Source organism: Manis javanica, chromosome 12 (genome assembly GCF_040802235.1).
Source record: "Manis javanica isolate MJ-LG chromosome 12, MJ_LKY, whole genome shotgun sequence".
NCBI classification, from domain to species: Eukaryota; Metazoa; Chordata; class Mammalia; order Pholidota; family Manidae; genus Manis; species Manis javanica.
Window position 1 is genome coordinate 15,662,654 of NC_133167.1, and position 20,926 is coordinate 15,683,579.

A 20,926-nucleotide genomic window follows, 5' to 3' on the forward strand; every position below is an offset into this window, starting at 1 on the left:
GATGCTTCAATGGGCTGAGCTTTAATCACACCAGGCAAAACATGACAGTTTGGAAATTAACTGAGGAGGATAAACTTGGAAAGGAGATTAAAATAGCCTTGGGTGTTTATCAACAGATTGTACACTATTAGCCAAGCAGATTTCCCAAACTCCCAGTGAGCACCCCTGTGGTTGGTGCCCTCCATGCTTTTTCTTTGAAAATAAACAATGAAGAGCTTACGCAGGCACAGAATAGGTAAAGCAGGTAAGGAGCTAATAGGGTCATAGGTAACAATCATACACATTGCAGGCAGCACAAACGCTCAGAGATAGTATTGGCAGAGTCTCCAGCAGAATTTAAAATACTTTCTGCTCCAAGTCTGCACATGTCCAAATAAATCACCATGCACTTGAGCTCCGCTGGGCTACTTCTATTTGGGTTTTTTTGGGTTTTTTTTTTTTTTCTGTTTTTTTCCCTTCCTGGCCATAATAAGCGTGTGTGATTGTCAGGCCCTGCTGTTCTTCAGGCCAAATCAAAAATACAATATTAACTTCTTTCAAAGATGCGGCCACCAGCGCAATAGAAAAATGCAAATAAATCAATTCTGCATGCTTGAGCCCATCTCCCTTTCACACAAACCTGATGATAGAGAGGGCTCCTTTTCCCCCAACTCTGCCTTATCATTTGGAGGTATGAAAAATAGATTGTGTCACAGTAATGAAGCCCAGGAAGAGGGAGCTTGTTATAAGCTGATTACAGTTTAGATTGAAGGACTGGTTCTCATTAGCTCTTTTAGATTGGACAGCATCCTTGAGCTGTAGTAATTACTGAAAGTAATTTTTGAAAGGGAGGGTGGGGCAGCTGGTACAAGGAGAGACTCAAACAGTTGCGTGGGGATTGGAAGGAGGGGTGGGAGGAGAGAGTTGCAGCTTGCCAGGTTGTTATTACCCCCAATACTCGGGCAAAATGAAGCAGCTGTGCCTGGCTACTTTCTTGTTAGCTCTCCAGCAAGGAGAAAAGAGTGGTTTGCATGGAGGGATGAATAAAGCAGAAGCGATAAGAGGCCTATTTAAAGTTCAAGTGGGCAGGGTGACTCCCCGGAGCTATGCCATCAACACACAGAAGCTCAGTTTTCATCCCATAATAAATGTGATGAAGGCAGGTTTCACTGCTAGTTATAGAAGCAGACTTGAAAAGCAGACAGTAAATGATGGTCAAGGTAAAATGACCTATTTTCTTGCTTCATTAAGTAGATCTAAGACCTTGACCATATCCCTGTGTCCAATAGGATGAAACATGCAACCTTACCAGCCTTGAAGGTATTCTGACCAAATCTTTGCATGTGTTGTTCCAAATGCAGGTTTTTGATCCAGCATTTTCTTTGGTCTAGGTTAGAAGTTTCAGGGGAGAAAATGTGCTCTTAGCTGGTAGTTTGGTTTTTTGACTTGGGGAGACTGGGAAATTGGAGGCTTAGTTTCTAGCTCTGGACCTGCCACTAACTAGATCTCAGGTGACTGTAAATAAACCATTTAACCTCTCAATGTGTCTGGGAAATAAAAGAAGTAAATCTGATGTTTTCTAATATCTCTGGTTCCAATTATTGTCTTTTTGAGGTAATTTATTTAGAATGAGATAAAGAATACAAAAAGAACAAAAAGGCCTTCTCTTCTAAATGAATGAACAAATTCTGCATAGGATTAAGATGAAAATTTCTTACTCCTAAACATAAAAGATTTGGGCTGTACTTTAAGGGGAAAACAAGGAACATTTACTGAGATCCTAATATGTGAAAGACTTCTATGCATTGACCCCTCAATAACCCTGCAAGATGAACACAGATGAGAGTTTGAACCCCTGAAATGCCATGTCACATGCGCATGGTGACACAGCTCGAATGTGGGAGAGACACCTCAGCCTATGAAGCTGCCCACTCACGTGAGCAACATGGCCATCAAACAGTTGGACCGAGTCAGTGAAAATTAAAGAAGGAACGGATGGCCCTTTTTATATGTATGTATCCAAAGACTTCTCTAAATACCCCTTAAACTCTCAGATTGTTGCCTGCTTTCCCTCCATGAAAGTCACTCCTTTGAATTAACAAATGCACCACCCCCAGAAAGCCCTGATTCATACACGAATGTGCTACCTGGGAGGATATAAATTCATTAAGCCATTAGTAATAATTAACAGTCTTTATAAAATTAACAGCCTGAATGTATCTGATTAGCCAATTCAGTAGAAAGTAGATACTAAGGGGAGAACATGCAATTGAAATGTCTCCTCCAGAGACGGGATCCAGAAAAGTCTGAAACTCAGAACTTTATTGCAAGTGTCAAGGCCAAGGGCATGCCCCAGTTAGGGTTTCCGGGCAGCTAGACAGCAGCAGGGGCACTAGGGACATCAGAATGCCATGCAGGGCTGGTGAGGAACAGCTGGGTGATGGGAGGTGAAAACAGGGAGAGGAAGGGAATTTTGTGGGGGATTGGGGGGCACAGGTGGCTGCAGGGGCACCAAGTCACATATTATCACTTGACTATTTTGCAAAAGATTACAAGTAGCTCTCAAGATTCATGACTTTTACATACATCATCATTATTATTATAGAATTTTAAAAATGATTTAGCCCTTTCAAACTGAAATAACTGAAAACCACCCCCACATGCAAACCTATGAAATAGAGGAGGCCCACTTTTATGTGCATTCTGTACTGGGCTTCTGTGCAATACATAGTTTGAAGAAAGGAATCGGGTGTTAAGAAAGAATGAGAGGAAGGAAGGAAGGAAGGAAGGAAGGAAGGAAGGAAGGAAGGAAGGAAGGAAGGAAGGAAGGAAGGAAGGAAGGAAGGAAGGAAGGAAGGAAGGAAGGAAGGAAGGAAGGAAGGAAGGAAGGAAGGAAGGAAGGAAGGAAGGAAGGAAGGAAGGAAGGAAGGAGGGAAAAGGTGGGCAGGGAAACAGGGAAGGAGCAAGGAGAGGAGGGAAAGTAAGTTTGGAAACCAATGATCTAATCCAGCAGTTGGCAAACTTTTTCAGCAAAGAGCCAGATAGTAAATAATTTAGGATTTACAGTTCACTGGTCTCTGTGGCAACTACACAACTCTGCATTAACAAATGACTATGGCTGTATTCCAATAAAACTTTATTCACAAACCAGGCAATGGTTGACCCCTGATTCTAGGCCAAGCTCCCTATGGCCTTACAGCTAAAGAAAATGAGGCCCCCAAATCATTAAATAATTGCCCAAAGTTAATCAGGCCTTCTCCAAAATCAGTGTTATTTTTCTACAGAATCTCAGTATAGACCTTGAATTTAAAGTATTAGTTACACATTGAAAGAAAGGTGCTCACAGACACTTGAAAATGCAGGTCTGAGTGGAGGCTTTCATTCCAGGGTAAGGTCTGTTTGGAGCTAAATTTCAGCATCACTGATAAAGGCAACTAGAGAAGTTATGGTCTGGAAGAAGTCACCAAGGAAGAGCAGAGAGGGGACACACCAGCAGGCATTTGGGGAATGCCTAGCTTAAGATGCCACAGGGAAAAGGGATGCCAGATTACTTGTGCGCGAGCACACACACACATGGGCAGGCACACATGTTATATACATCACCTTGTTCAACTTTCACAGAATGTTGTCAGCGTCCATTAACAGAAATGAAAACACTGAGGGTGGAGCTCTAAGAAATTGCTCAAAGCCACATGGTTGGCAACGGGCAGAACTAGGATGAGGAGCAGGCACGTTTCATCTTTTGCTTTTGTTGTTTTTATATGAGAAATGGTAGAAACGTCTATAAACAAGTTTACCTGAATCTTATCATTGTATTTCCCTTTATATATTATTATATTAACCACCCTGATATTAAGAAGCAAAGACACATTCTGAAAGTTATTATTACCTCAGAATTATGTAACTAGCTCTAACATTAAAACTCAATTCTCTTCAAAAGCTTTTAACTTAACCCTCTCTCTCAATCTCTGTCTCTTTTTCTCACACATAGTCTTTTTCTCTCTGTGTCTCACTTTCATTCTCTCTTTTTCCTCATATGTGTGGGTGGGATTCAAGCCCTGTGAACTGATTGTCACCTGAGCAAGAGTCACAGCCTGCCCACTGATCTCCCCGTCCCCTCTCCTCTTGTTGCTCTGCAACCGGAATGATCTTGTTTAAATGCTTCCTTGGTTTTAGCCTAACTTACAGCACAGGCTCCCATCCGTGCCTCTCCAGCCCCTCCGTACATTCCTGGCTTCCTCTTTTCCCAAATGCCCTTTCTCTGCCCTCCAGAGACAGGAACTTTCAGAATCCCTAAGAAGGTTGATTCCCAGGAATCCAAAGAGGCCTTTAAAGGTGTTTTGCCTTTGGGTAAAGCTCTTCACCCAGGCTTGCCCACCTGCTCTGGCCCACCTCATTCCTATTTGCTTTTTGGAGCTCAAGACCAAAGAGGTGTCTTTGGGGCTGCCTCCCCTGATTCGCCAGGCTAGGTCACTCGTCACTGTGACTATCACAGAGCAGCCTAGAGCACTTCTAGGATTTGAAATTACATATGCATTAGCATGATTATTTAATTTTGAGCCTTCTGTGAGACTGAAAGTCCCAGAAAGGCAAAGACCATGTTTGTTTTTCCTAATCTTGCATTCGATACAGGGTCTGATGGAAAGGGGGCTAACAGATACCATTTGTTGATTAATAAATAAAACCACCTCTCAACTTAACCTCTAATGCTCACCATGGCTATTAAAACTCTCTCCACCGATTCTGAGCTAATTATAAAAATCATCTTAAAATGTGTTCTCTTTCCTAATATCAGGATGGTTAATATAGAAAAATAAATATACATATGATGATAAGCTTCAGGCAAAGTTGTCTTGTAGGTTTCTCTAACATTTTTTCTACAATAACAACAAAAACAAAAAGATGAAATTTAGCTGCTTGACATATTCCCAAGCTACTTAAAAAAACAAAAAATCTGTTGCCAGAGAGAATTAACCATTTTTTTCTTTTTCTTTACCTAGTCAGTAGATGTTTTCTGGGAGAATTCAAACTACTGTGCGAGACAGCACTTTTTCATGGAGGACAGTCTCTCAAGGTGCACAAGAAAACACAAAGCCAAAGTCAGAGGATGAACAGAGAAACCCAAAGAGAACTTTCTCCAGCACAGTCCCTGGCACTAAAGGCCCAAGCAGCCCCACTCCACCCTTTGGCCCTGGAGCAAGACGGGCCCTGGAGCTATGTCTTACATAGTGCCTCTTGGAACTTTCTGCCAAGATCACTGAATGGAATTATTGTTCAGCAATTGCCCAAGCATACAGCTTAACTTTATGAGTTTACATATTGTGTCTTGGTATGATTAATTTTAGTAACTGCCTTTCCTAAACACCTACACCTGAAATTAAAATACTAAAGAGAAGGCATACACAACTCAGTTCCCCAAGGAGCAGATGGGCCCAATCATACCCAGCCATGGACTGCATGAAGCAACAGATTGTGCATCTTTTCACAAATCCTCAAATTAGAAATTTCATAGCATCATGAATTGCAAGATGAAGTCTGTTTTCCTGAGGAGTTTTTGTGCTGACCTGATGCCAGCCTCTAAGCCTCCATCTCTCCGATGGGGTGCTTTGCAAATAAAAAGTGCTTTACAATCTATTTAATTAGCTATTGCGCACAACCATTCTAGCAGTTCAGATGACTGTTATTTGTATTTTATGGTTGCATTAACTTGCTCAAAACATGCCCTGGACAATTTCTTGGTGTCTGATTTCATACCAGGTCAATGGAGCTAGAAACAGTGAGCAAGGCGGGGACCCATATGCAGCATCACATCCCACTTCCTCCTGGACTGCACCACCCATACCACAGTATTAGTAGTGGGCCAGGCACCTGAATGCCCCTTGGCATTTGCATGAGATGGATATATAGGATCTGTCCTTTGACTGACTGCTAATCCCATCAATTAGGAGATGGCTGGCTGAGGGCACCTGTCCAGGTGTCTCTGATCTAAAGAGGAGACACACCTAGTCCAGTGGAGTTTGGGGAACTTGCTGAAAGGGCTGGAAACCTCAGTTTCAGGGAGTAGCCTTTCTTAGTGGGTGACTCAGACATGCTTCTGGAAGCTTCTCAAACTGAGAGACAACTGGAGAATAGAATATTTGCCAATACCTAAAATATAGCACTTTTATTTGTTGGAATGATATTCAGAAGTAAAAAACAATGAATTAAATTTACATGAATCAACACAGAAAAAAATCTCAAAAACAATCACTGAGTAAAAACGCAATTTGTAGGACAATTTATATAGTATGGTACCATTTGTGTAAAATAAATCATATGCACATGCATGAAAACCATTATATTTTCTATGTATGCAAGCATATATGTATAAACCATGAAAAAGTGATTTTTGTGCGTATCAGTTTGAATTCTTTCAAGAAAAGGCTCTTCTAAGGCAAAAGTGCATACAAAAAAATATCTTTTTTTCCCCAGTATTTTGGCAATAGTCAACTGGCTAAATTTAAATGTTTTGTTTTGGACACATATATCCAAGTGGATATAAAAATTCATATAGTGTATATTTATATATATTCATATATACCATATTTATTGCATGTAGCATATTTTATATACTGTATATGATAATTTTAAGAGCTAAAATAATATATACTAAATTTATCAGAGTGGTTGTTTTCTGGGGGAATAATTAGAGCTGATTCTCAAAGAGGCCATGCATATAATTAATGATTGATGAAATTATAAAAAGAAAAGAGATTAAACAACAAAATAGAATAGATCAATAATAGTAGCTAACATGTACTGCATCCTTATTCTATGCCAGGCACTCTCTGAAATGCTTTACATATTTTAATTCATTTAATCATCACATGACACCATGAGGTAGGCACTATCATAAAGCCCATTTTGTACAAGAGGTGATCAGTGCCCGGGGGTTACCTTCTCCACCCAAGGCAGACAGATGGCAGGGAGCAGAGGTCGAGGACTGAGCAAGGGGAGCAAGCCAAGATGGAGACTGAGGCGGAGGGCTTTCATCCTGTGTTTGACCAGAATGATCTCAATGGCCCCTTAATCTCTAATCTGACTTTCCAGAAGCCCTGTCACTTTCCAGAAGCCCTGTCAGCTCTCCTGGGAGACAGACCATCCTCTGATGACAGTGCAAAGGTGCCAGAACAGGTACATTACAAGACCTGGCTCTACTTCTAGCAGGAGACCAGGAGGTGCTCATTGACAAGTGCTCGCAGCCTACTCCACTGTCACAAAGAAGCCAGAACAGAGCACACGCGGCTAACAAGACAGAAGGACGTCAACCTCCTAACATTCTGAAGGACTAACTTCGAACATGAGGGATCAAGGTTCATGAATTACTGAATGTTGTAAAGACCAAAAAAAAAAGTTAAACCAGTACTTTCCTTTTTTTTTCTCCAGTGTTTTTCAAAATTTACTCTGAAGATGTTGACCTGGCTTATGTATGTTTTTTCTTTCTCAAGGGAAAGGTTGAAACTTGCAAGGTGCAGCAGCATAAATTTGATTGGTAACTCAAAATACAGTTTTTATCTGACTCAAAAAGTAGACAAAAGAGGATTTCCTTTTTTTCCTTCTTTCTTTTTGTGGCTAGGTTTCAGGTCAAAGTCACTAGCTGTTAGCCACAGCAAACGTGCATCTATTTCCTATCCCTCCCCAAACTTCAAAAAACTGACAGAACTAAACTTTTTTTTTAAAGCGATCAAATTCAAAAGGATGAAGAGAATAGGAAAAATGACAACAGTGGATGAGAGCTTATTATATTAACGGCTTGGAAGAAAGAAGGCAAGTACAGGAGAGCAATGGTTGCATGGAAAAGGGGACACCGAGCAGAAGCAGACCCATCACCCTGCTCAGTACTGGAGGTTTCAACCAGGGGCTCATAAAGGGAGACTGGTTGAAAGTCTGCATGTGAGTTTGGAACTCTGGACCCCCTCTCCTGCTTCACAAAGCCAGGTCCCCACCAGATCCCAATATCTAATTGTGGTAGAAATAGAATCTGAGAGGCCTGAGATGCAGGTGTGTCCAGCACAGTGAGGGTGGAGTCGGGTGGAAGGTAGGATATGGGTCAAAAATGGAACAAAATGAAAATCTCTGCTGGGTTGTGTGAAGCCAGGTCATCTCCAGTTCAATGCGCCCCAGGCAGAATTTTTCTCTGGAAAAACCAGAAGCACCACTGGGCAAAGATCTCCCAGAAGTCACAAGCACAGGATGGAGTGGTGTCTCAGCACAAAGCCAGCCTGTTGCCTGAAAACCTTGCAATGGCCAACAAGCCCCACCCAGGCAGAGGGAGCTCTCCGTGACCTTTCACTCCATGACCTTTCACTCTCCTGCTTTGATAAAAACAGAAAACCAAGGTCATCATGAAAAGTTTCCCACCTGACATTGAGAAGCCAAAGCAAATAAACAAGTGCACGCACAAAGCACAGAGCATGGCTGAAAGAAGCCAAATGCTTTGGGAAGCCAAAGAAAACTATAAAAATAAACAAACATCCCCAGGGAGAGATAAGAGGAAAGTATTGCAGGGATGAAATACAAACAAATTGCTAGGAAAAGAGGCCAGTCAGAGAAGAAGTAATAGCTCTGGAAACTTAAAAATAAAATAGCCAAAAGAAAATGTTTGACAGAAGAGTTAGAAGGTAAGAATTTTTCTAGAAATTAGAGCAAAAGACAGAAAATAAAATAAGGAATCATGGTATCAATCCAAGAAGCCCAGCAATAGGTGTTTCAGAAAGAAACAAACAAAAAAACCCCAATAAATTCTGCTGATGAAATTATCAGAGAACTAATACAAAATCTTCCAGACCTGAAAGGCATGAGTGTCCAAACTGCAGGGGCACAACACAGTGACTAAAAAGCCTCTCACAGAAGCACATCTCCTGAAATTTTAGGAAACGAGGGACAAAACTTTAAAAAAGGAAAAAGCAAACCACATAGCAAATATTAAGAATGAAAATTATTTCTCAACAGCAACACTAGAATCTGGCATCTGAAAGACAATGGAAAAATGCTTTCAACATTCACAGAAATACGGTTATTGTTTTTTTCAACATAAGTTTCTGTAGCCATTTTTCTGTAAAGTTGTAATGATGATAAAGTGAGTTAGTATGGACAACCTGCCGAGAACAGTGCCTGGCACCTACAACGCTCACTGTAGTTGCTAAATACGTAAATAAATGGTGTTCTCTGGAATGAAATCTCTCATGAAAAATGGAAGTGATGCATTTTACTTTATTAATCTTAATTTGATGGCCAAATGACAGAGCTGTTGAAGGATCTGAAGGTCTGCCCCTAGTAGAGTCCCACTCAACTGCCTGCAGGACAGTGACCAGAATGCATCAGCCAAGCAAGGGCTCTCCTGAGAATGACAGGAAGCTGCTGATAATCATGTCATGACAGCAGGGTAAACTAAGGCTGTCAACTAAGGCAACTGCTACATTGTTCCCTCTTTAATCTGCTCTCATAACAGTGTGCCAGCCTTTGTCAGTAGAACCACCATTGTTCAGTTCTTCAGACCAAAAGGATTGGAGTCATCCCTGGCACCCCCCTTTCCCATGCACCCTACAGCCAATTTATCAGCAAATTTTGGCAGCTGTGCTTTCAAAATACTCCCCACTTCTCACCCTCTGGACAGTGCTGTGACCACAGCCCCCTCCCGCTCCTTCTCAGCCCTGCCTCCTCCCATCTATTCTCACCCCAGGAGCCAGGGGGGCTCTCTCTTGAAATGTCACTCTGTTCTGCATCTCGTGCCTCCCTGTTCTAAACCTCCCCAAGGCTCCATCACTCAGGGTGAAAGCTGAGAGCTCTGATGGGCACAGAGCCCTACACCACCTGTCCCCAGGCACACCTGTGTTCTCTGGCCACACCGCCGGCTGCTCAGCCCTGCTCACTCTGCTTTCGGGCTCTTCTTGTTTCTGCAACACATCTGAAGCGCTCCCATCTGAGGGGCTTTGTATGTGTGTTCACATTACCTGCGCTCTTCACCCTCAGATATCCTATGAGTCACTCCCTCGCCTAAATGCAGTTTTTCTCATGTGTGTTTTGGTTCAAACATGCATCCTGACTTTGAATGTTTTACTGTACCACAATCACATCCTACACAATCATTGTGTTCCTCCTCCGACGAAATGTCAGCTCTCTGGGAAAAGTGAATGTGGCCTGTTTTGTTCACTGCTGGGAACCTGCAGCTAGAACTGCACCTAATTAAATATTCATTGAGTGAATAAAATAAGAATATAGGCATATTATTCACAAGATGAAGTTACCAGTAGAGGACACAGCCAGCAGAGCCGCAGCTGCTTGCTGCGGGGGAGGAGGGTGACGGCAGGGCAGGGCAGGGCTGATTCCTTCATAAGCATTCTAGTATTAGCTGACTCTTAAAAACTAATTGTTAGTTTTCCAAAGGAAATTAAGCTTGGGAATGAAGGTGGATGAAGGCTTGGCAGCCTGAACTTCTGGACTTTGCATCAGCATTGCCAGAACGTTCTTCTCTTGGGTTCCTCACAGTGCCCTGGATTCTTCCCTGACCTGCCTGCCAGCCCTCATGCTCCCAACACCAGCAAAGCTCTCTGGACCTAAACTACTGGTGCAGCGGCACGGAGCTGCTCAGCTTGTCGGGGCTGCCATAACAAAGCACCACAGGCCGGGTGGCTTAGACAACAGGAATGTGTTTTCCTCACAGTCCTGAGGCTGGAAGTCCAAGGCCCAAGCTCTGGCAGGGCTGGCTTCTCCTGGGGCCTCTTGCTGAGGCTCACAGAGATTGGACTTCTCTCTGGCTCTTCACATGGTCTTCTCTTTGTGCTTATGTCTCGATCGGTTCTTCTTAGAAAGACACCAGTCATACTGGATTCAGGCCTCCCATCTGGGCCCTCATTTCACCCTGATTCAGTCTTTAGAGGCCCAAATACACTCACATTCTGAGACACTGGGGGTCAGCACTTGACCTTGAATGTCAGCCCCACAACACAGAGCAAACCACTGAATCCTGGAGGTTCACCCTGAAGAGAGATGAAGAGGAGGAAGTGGGGGGCATCCAGACTTTGTAAGGACTTCCTTTTTTCCAAAATGCACTTAACCTATCAGAACCCCTTAGAGAGGAAAGGATACATTGTATCGTTCAGAAAATGCCCCCCTAGTGACCTGGAAACACTATTTTCTTGAGAACTTCTGATCTAGAGCAGATTCGATTCTCAAGGTAATGGTACCTGTGCAGGATTTCTGAAAATACAAAAGTGAAAGTTTGAATGTCAAAATAATCCCCTCTCTTGGTGACAAGGCAAGAACTGGACAGAAGAGGTAAATCTGTCATCAGCTGAATGTAACTGCTTGGGTGCCACCTCACTGTGTCGCATTTATTTTTTTATTTTTGCCACTAACCACACTGGGTCTTCAAAGTAAGATTTCTCAGGGGCCTGGGGGTTCCTTTTCTCCCTCTCACCCTCTTTGCATCTTCACCGCAGGCCGTTTGGTTAGGAATAGAAGTAGGGAAAGCCAGGAAGGAGGTGTCCCCTTGTAGAACACTAGAACACTGGCAGACCACGGTTGGGGAATAACAAAAATCAAACTTGGCAAAAAATGGCTTTTCAGTATATTGAAAAGAGGATTGAATCCACCATGGACCAAGAAATCCCCTCATCAAATCCAATCTTGATTTTTACCTATGAACTGATTAGTCCCACCTGTCACTCAGCCGTTTTATCTCCCAGGTTCAGCGTAGGAGCAATTTTGCTGAGATTTGTCAATTTGGTGTCAGTCCACCGAGACCAGAATACTATTCAAGGTGGTTAAGAATAAAAAAGAGAGACACTTAAATGCATTTTATATTGCTATTAGTAGATATTTAAATCACGTTTTAAGAGCCTCAACATTTTGAAGAAATTACAGATTATTCTACAGCAACAATGCAAAGATAATTATAAAGTCCCAGCACTGGCACTTAATAAAACTATTTTATTTTTATAGACCTCAAACAAGGTAGGGCTTGATTGGAAACTACAGGTAACTTAAACAGTCCAGAGCTAAAATATTAATACATCTTGGTAGTCCATAAGTCTCCTGAGAGTGAAACAAATTTGGAAAGATTTTGCATGAGCAAATGAATCACTTTGGGGGAAAAAAATGGTTTTATGTTTTTCATTAGGACTGTACCTTTGAAAATATTCTTTCACGTCTCACATGTTATCATAATATTTTTCTCTTGTTTGTTCTGCTGATACTGATTATCTTGATTTATGAACACAGCTAGAGAAGGTGGACAAGCCAAATGCCTTTCCATATTAAAGACACTAAGTATGTGAAACCACTGGGTGAGGAAAATAGATATTCCCAACCAAATCCCTGATTGTAGTCTTCGTTTCATAAAACAGTAAGGAATACAATGACCTCCCAGTTATCCTCTGTTGGTGAGATATAATCAACACTTTTTCTTTGTCTCCAGCAGAGCATTTATAAATGGTCACCCTATTTAAAGTAAGTTATTACAAAATGAGAAATATTTACAGGACATTCCATAGGAGAGAAAGTTATACCCATAACATTAACATTGTTCTTCACATTGCATAGGGCTATCTCAAGCCCAATTTCTTCCTTACATTTTGAAGATACGGTGGGCTCTTCACACTGGGCTCTCTATGTGAAACTCCCACTAATTCTATTTGTCAGTGCAACAGAATGTAGCCGTGCAGAAATATTATTGCTTGGCACTCACTAATTTAACAGAACATTGAGGCTCAAATTTACAAAAGCATATTCTACTTACATGACTTCTCCTTGGAAATTTCATCAAAGGAAGATATGTATCTTATTTTTAATGAGGACTTGTTAAAAGATTCACTATCAATCACTAGCATTTAAGCAATTATTATATGCCAAGCACCCTGCATTTGTTATATATACTAAACTTTACTGTAGCCCCATTTTACAGATGAGAAACTGAGTATAAACATTAGGTATGCTTTGGCTAAAAATATGAGAAAAATGACTAATACGGCTGACACAAATTTATTTTTCTTTCCATAAATAGCAGTGAAATGGTAATGCAGTCCAGAGCTGGGGCACTGGCTCAGTTATGTTATCAAGAACCCACTGCCCTGCCATCTTATCATGTTGCAATATTGCTTCAGGGTTGCTGAGATGGTGGTTGTAGGACTTGGCATCACATTTTCTGTTTGCATCAGTTGAGGCTCTTCTGGAAAACAGGCAACTCTGTAGGTATTTTAAACTGCAAAGGGATTTTAGTGCAGGGAATTTAGTACATGCGGAATTGTGGAGAGGGTAGCCTGGAAGAATGGAAGTCTGAGTAGGTCTTTGTTGGTCTGCATTTGCAGGTAACTTGCTGGTAGGAAGCTGTAGGTACCACAGAGAAAGCTGATCGTGATCGCACTGTTCAGCATCCAAGCAGGTGATTCAAAAGAAAATGACCAGAAACCACTGCAAAAATCTCTTCTCTGCTGACGTCCGAGTATCTTCTCACTGCTGTCACAGGACCGATAGAATAGCTTCCACTTCACTTCTGTTTTCCAAATCTCATGTGAGTACTGACTCTAAACTGAAACTCTGATGGCAGGAATTCTGAGAAAGGTGGTTTCCAGGCTTCTAACTCCTATACCACAGGAAGGGCATGGAAGGGAGAAAATGGTATTGAGCTGCCCGTGGACAGTCCAGCACGAGGCTCCAAGGAGCAAGGCAAGGAGAACTCATCAGTGACCTCCATCCCCTTGACTGGGAAAGCAAAAGCTTCTGCTTCTGTTTCATTGCCCAGAGCTGGGTCACCTTATGCCCTCTGGCTAAAAAGGAAGCCAGAAGAACAGGCACTTAGCTTTTCTCACTTTATGGTGGAGGCAAGAAAGATCTTATCTTAAAAGACAGGTGGCAAATTGAGAAGATATGCACATAAGTTTTAAATTAGCAACTAAATTTACAAAGAGAGACAAATATAAAAGCAAAAATCAGAGGTCACAATAGAAAAATGGACAAACATATAAATGTCAAGTTACAGGAGGGAAAGTCCATAAAGTGCATGGAAGCATGTGAAAGAAATTCTCAATACCATAAATAATCAGAAAATTGAAAATTTAAGCTAGGATATGTTGTCACGGTGGGAGTGTAGACTTACATAGCTATTCTCTGGGCATTCTGACAGTACTTAAAGTAGGTATAGATTTCCCTCTGGACTCAGCAATTCTGCTTTCAAGTATACATTCCAAATAAATTATCAAGCAGGGCTATAAGAGAACAGGGATGAATTTGGTTATTACAGCTCTGTTAATAGTGGTGGATAACTAGAGACAATGGATTGATAAAACATGGTGGGTGAATACCACGAAGGACTAGGCAGCAGAAGTGGCATGGACTGACCCAGCAAATACAGTGCACAATGAAAAATGAGTGAGAAACAGAAAGAGATATAAAACCTGATTTTATTTGTAAAAATTAAAAATACATGCAAGCAAAACACATATGTATTTGATGCTAACACATTGGAATGAATGCCTATGGTGAGGAAAATAGGAAAGAGAATGGAGATTATGAATAAATAAATAAAACAGGGAAAGGGTCTTGGTTGGACTAAGGATGAGAGTTTGCCATGAACTAAGGGTGATGCGGTTCCTTTAACCCGAGGCAACTAAGGTTAATGAAAAGACCCAAAAAGTTAGCTAATTTAGAAAAATAAATGGTGTGCATGTGTGTATATGTGCACGTGTACATTACAAACACAAACACCCACCCATGACCTCATGGAAATGTGTCACTAAAGGGTCCTAATGTACATATTCTGAGAGTATCTATACACAACTTATCTTGGTCTTTTCAAAGATGAGAAGAACCCCATCCATAATGGCAGGCCAGTAGACATGGGAAGCCTGATGCCACCCTCAAGGGGTGGCTCCAGGAATCCGTGGGAGACAGATTAACACAATGACAGACCAATGGACCAGGAGCCAGAAGACACAGGCACTTCCTGGGCAACATCCTCTCTTTTATGGGAAATCATTAAGTGGTTCTTCTTACCAGATCGTAAGTGGAGTATTCAAAACTCTACAGCCAGCAGTCACAAGGATTTTTCTACAAAGTCTTTTTAATTTCCTAAGAGAGTATTAAGACGTGATCAGACATTATCTATATAGGTTTCTCAGCCCTCGGCTTCTGAGGTTTCTATTTGTTTCAAAAGCCTGGGAGCAAAGCTCTCCCGAGCCCTCAATGAGAAGGGGCAGAAAGAGAAACCAGTCAAGTTTTGTACACCAGCCTGTTCACTGCTTCCCTGGGGGTCAGTGTAAACTGACTCCCTCCTTTATTTCAGGGGTGATTGGCAGTGATGACATCCAAGAACCGCTACACTTTCCCTCAATTTGTATGATGAAAGGTGGTGTCCTCGCGTCTCAAATGGAAATAATCCAATGCAGTCAGCATGCATAATTTATCATGACAGAGGACAAGATAGAAACATTCTGCTAACATGCCCTGCCTTTATCTCCTCCCTTTTCTGATACACGCTGGGAATCCCTGGGGAATCAGAGGCTATTCCTCATGGCATACGCTCTCCTGGTAGCAATTTATCAAGTTCATCTTTGTCACAGATGCAGGAATGACTGCCATCTGACAAACGGACCTCAGGGGCAGGATGTTCCAAGACTTTCCTAGCAAAACCTCACGATTCAGTGCCTGTGTGACTTTGGACAAGCTACTTAACATCTTTAAATGTCCATTTACTCTAAGAAAAATATGGACATAGTTCTAAGCAAAGAGTTGCTGTGAAAGCCACTAGAGCACTTAGAGGGTGAGTCAAGCAGGCCACAGGATCTCTGGAAACCCTTGATTCTGAGCCACCTGCAGCCTGAACTTCCCCAGGTAACACCACTCACTCTGGACTAGTGGGGAAATTGCATTTCCTTGGCATATGAGAACATAAATCCACTCGAATGCAATAGTTATAACCTTTGTATTGTGCAGCCGCCTTTCAAATAGAGGCACCATATCAGGTATCACCATCTTTATATTAGACTAAAGTCATGTTAACATCAATATTATATATACAAATGCAGCTACAATGTTTGCTCTTTTTTTTGTACCTTAAAATTTATCTAAAATCACAGCTCATTTTTGTGTTCTTTTATTTATTAAATATTCCTGTTAGTATTACTAGGAAGTTGTAAAGCACACACCCAGAATTCTTTTATGACCTACTGAACAATACTTGAGAATATTTTTGATTATTCACGATGTCTGTTCCATGCACTGAATTCAGAACCTATCTCCTATTTAAGATAAGCCTCCCTTAAACCCTTAGCAGTCACAAGGGTGAGTGAGCTCTGAGTCAGATGGCCTGGAAAAGAATGCTAACTCCAGACCTTCCTACAGAATATTGGGCAAGTTATATAACCTCTCTGAGTCTCAGGTCCATCTACACAGTCTGCAAACACTCAGTAAGCATTAGCTGCCGCTCTTGTCACTGCTACTATCACTACTATTACCATTACTGTGACTTTGTTGTTATTCACTACTGCCTAACAATCCTTGCATCTCTTCAAACATCCTCGTGGAAACTCTCATGATATTCTCCCTAAGCACGTTGCTTTTCTGGTCCTGTTTGTTGTCAGTAGCTACGCTTCCCAGGTTCTATAAGCATAACAAATATTAAAATCTAAAGAATTTCTCTCTAAGTACTCTGCCTGGGCATTGAATGGGAAGAACATTGCTGTCACTTAAGAAGAGAATAACAAAGAGTAAAGCCCTCCTTGTGTCCTCATTTTTACTTTGATGTGCCACAAATAAAAAAATGAGCTGACACTCCGAAAATATGAAGACACCATATTGTTGTCACTCCTCAGCCTGGCACATCTGATCCCCTCATGTTGCTTGGGCTGTGGAAGCCTTTGAAGTTAGAAAATACCACTGCGTGATCTTCCAGCACTGATAATTAAGACATAGTGCGGCGAATCAAAAAAGACATGCCACCTAGTATCTACATTTCCTTCCCAAAGCAGGACAGGGAAGGAAAAAGGGGAAAGGAGGAAAACAAGTTCACAGTTGTGATTCATAAATCAATTGGTTCCGCCTTTGGATAGGAAAAGACCAGCAACTTCTATATGACAACTCAATCCCGTCTTGCATCCCCAAATCAATTTTTCTTTGTTTTTTATGATTGACAATCTCTGAGTTCCTTTTTATTAAGACTAATTTTTCTTCTAAGAAGGGAGAAGAATGCCATCACTTAAAAAAAAAAATCTTATCATTTGTCTTCCTGTGGGGGAAATAGATGCACTTTTATGGCGTTCTTCTTTGTCATAAGCAATTGCTTTTGTGTCATAAATTTAAAACAGGTTGTGCTGCGGAGGCCCTGTTCAAATCTGAGCAGGGGACATGTGGGATATAAAGGTTTATTAGTATAAATGGATAAATAATGAATGTTGAGTCTCGGGAACCTTGTGTTCCAGCTAGTTGGCTCCAATAACATGTCATAACATATTTTAAAAAATTCAACTAGGCAATATCTTCACAAAGATAAATTGATCTGAACTCTAATTGGAAAGGCACAGAAAGCATATTGCCATGTTCATTTCTTTATAATAAATAATTTGGGCCTATGAATTCAACTGTGATGTATCTGTAAGTATATATAATCATCAAAATGGGTGACAGATTTTTTTTTTAACTCACTGTTGAATATATTCAGAATTAAAACCTGTTAACTCCATGGAAGATCTGTCTGAACATCATCTTCAGTGATATTTCCCTGTTGTTCTCCTTCTGGTCTCTGACCTTTCTCTTTCTACTGCAAAATCACTTCCATGGAAAGATTCACCACAAATTGCATACTGCTGCAAAAAAGACTCAAAATGATCTTTAAAGTCAAAGGAAAACCGAACTTGACAAATAAAACTAAATACCACCTCCTGTTTTCAAAAGAAATGCTTTAAGTATGTCAAAATAACAGTTTTCAAATTTCAGATTACTCAGATGATGGCACTATCAACCAAATGTCAAAACCAGAAGGAGAAGTAAATTTTAAAAATAAATTTAAAAAATAATTGAAAGTTTATTAGGCATTCATTGGATAAGATTAAAAATGATCCAATTGTTTTCATAATTTCTTCGTGCAAGATCCAGGGCTAGCAAAAGGGGAAGAATTTCTAGGACATACAACATGGAATCCTTCATAGTCCTGAAATGCTCTTCTCATCAAGGAGGAATGGGGAGGTGTGGGTGGGAAAGGAGGGAAGAAAGGAAGCATGGATAAGCTCCCAGGAGTCAACACGCATGCAGACAAAGCCGTGATTAACATGTGGTCTCACTAGTTTGTGTGTAATACTTGAATACGTTTAATTATGAAAGGGACAGGATTGAAGAACTCCACATCTTAAATGGATTCCAGACCTTTATTGTCGATGCATCTTCATATCTGATAGAGGAGGAAGTGTCAGATATGACTCTAGGGACTCTTTAACCCAGAAGAGCCACATAGTGGTGGTGGGTAGGGACCTCCCACATAATAGAGGTTAGTAGAGTGACTTGAAGACTGGGCCTGGTGTGGAAGCTCCATTTATTATTACTGCTACCACAGCTCTTCACTTAATACTGTGTAGCCTCTTATAACTTATAATTTGCATGCACATAATTTGCATGAGTATCTGTGATCTCATTAGACCTTTAGAAATCTCCAAAGATTAACAACCCTATTATGAGTGCTTGGAGGACCTAAGGGGTTAATGATGTTTCAGCAATGACACAGATGCCAGAAGCTGACCTTGAAGTAGATTTCAGTTCCTCTGGTAGCCAGTCCCATGTTTCCAGACACACTGCTCAACCACAGAAAAAGTATCACTCATGACAGAAGCTATGAGAACAAACACTTAGTTTGCCAGAAGGAAGATGGAGAAATCAGAAAGCAGAATATGGTACAATTTCTTTAACAGTCATTGACACAGCACTTGGTCTGTCCCAGGCATTGTAGGTATGATGTAAATACTGAATCACCAAAACTCAAAACAGTTCTGTAAGGTAGCTGCTACTAAAAGTACCATTTTAAAGAGGTAAAAACTGAGGCCAAACAGGTTAAGTAACCTTCCCAAGGACCTGGCAACTTGGCTAAGTCCATGGTTTTAACGATAGAGGTTTACTGATTGTAGATAACAACTTGGTTATTGGAAGGGCTAAATGAGGTAATGTAAGTCAAGTGTTTATTATAGCTCTTGGGAAATGGTATCTAAAAGAACTTAAGAACACAGTCAGCTGCATAGAGAAGACAACTGGCAGGCTTCTCTGGCTTCAACAAAGTATACATACTATGATCACTCAATAGGATGGCACTTGAGCAAAGTATGATGATAGATGGGAAAGACGGTGGCTCACACAGGACATTTCCTTGATGGGTTAGCCTCTGTCCAAGTCTTTTCTGTATAGATGGCCTTCTGTTGAGCTGTCACAGTTTATAGCAAGATCAGACTATCTACACATTCTCTTTCCTTTTAATCCCCAGCTTGTCCTTACTTAAATCCAAATCTAGAACTAGTTTGCTCCATGTCTTCATAAAATTCCACAGCTCAAACCTCACCAAGTTGCCAGGCTTTGACAGTACAAGGATGAAGAGACTACAGCTTCCCCCACTTCAAGCACAGACTCCCTATAGAGAATCACAGACATATAAGCCAGTAATAACCATGCCGTATATAAGAGCCAAAATAAAAGTTGCCCAAGGAACAGAGGAAGCACATAAGAGGAGTGTTGCTTTTGTTTTGGGCAGGTTTCCCCAAGGAGGTGAACTTAACAGAGCTTGGATGGGAGATGGGTGTGGAAATGAGCATAGAAGACAGACAGCCCAAGGAAATCATGCAGGCTTGCAAAATTGTGGTGGGATTCAGGAAACATGCCTAATTTGTTATTGCTCAAAAATGAGTCTGAGGTGGAGGCATGAGGAAACGGGAGGAGCGAGGAGGCATGACAGGGCTGAGCGGGTGTCCTCTCGTGAAGGCTGTGTGCACCATGTGAAGCCTCACAGGCATGGGGAGAGAAAGGGGTGAGCTGATCAGATTTGTATTTTGGAACATAAGTCTCCTGAAAGCATGGCTGAAAAATCTGGCGAGGAATAGAGTAGATGCAAGTGTCTATTTCCAGGTGAGCAGTGTTGGAACTTGGCCTAAGACAGTGTTTGTAGGAATGGTCAGAACAAAAGATGGGTTCACAAGCTATGCAGGAAAACAGATTATAAGAAATATCAGAGCTGGATGTGACTTGAATTTCTGGCATGATGACTCTTAGTGGGGTCACTGATGCAGATAGCAAACAGCGGGGCGAGCAGGTTTGGGGATGAGTGGGAGGATAGTAAGATTTGGGCAAGGCTGAGTTTAAAGTGCCTATGAGGCATCCAGTAGAGATGTTCTGAGGCCGGGCAAATACGAGCACATGATAGGCTTCCAAAACGTTTCCCTTTTGTTTTGGATGGATTCATCCTATTGCAACACACAGGATCCTGGCAGTTCTTTTCTGTGTCTATCACTCCTCAACCCAGAGGGTCCCTTCCTAGTGAATTTGGCTTCTGGATGAATCGGGTCAATGATGGAACATTGGAAGATGAAAGAAAGGAGAAGCTGAATTATGGATTTCCTTGCCCACTCCCCGCAGTGTAGTCACGGACCGCAGCCCAGCCGCAGTTGCTGTTGGGTAACTCCTCTCTCCTGCTCTAGCTCTTCTTATCTCTTCAGGCCTAGTGGTGGTAACCCCATTTCCACCCCTTGGGTAACTAGATTATTTTCTTGGGCCTTCTCTACACTGTGATCACACCATCATAAAAAGCCCCTTTATTAATCTTTCTTTACTGTACTTGAGTGCATCACCGTTTTCTTGCCAAACTTACTGATACACTTGGCTTTAAGATATCACACACTCCCAGCATTCCTCCTATTCACTGTCCTCCCCATCTTACTATCCTTTG

At 41.5% G+C, this 20,926-nt stretch overlaps 1 protein-coding gene across 24 annotated transcripts in view; it reads right to left on the bottom strand.

The window, feature by feature from the left end:
- Window positions 1-20,926, bottom strand: part of LOC118972023 (uncharacterized) — a 501,400-nt gene that overhangs the window by 387,775 nt on the left and 92,699 nt on the right. The window contains exons 4-5 of one of the 24 annotated variants that reach the window (XR_012123516.1): window positions 14,114-14,222; window positions 11,777-13,784 (exon numbers count right to left, since the gene is read on the bottom strand). The exons of 21 other annotated variants lie outside the window; for them this stretch is intronic. The gene's annotated coding sequence lies outside the window, so the exon portion shown is untranslated. 2 more of the 24 variants (XR_012123519.1, XR_012123514.1) reach the window with 2 other exon arrangements.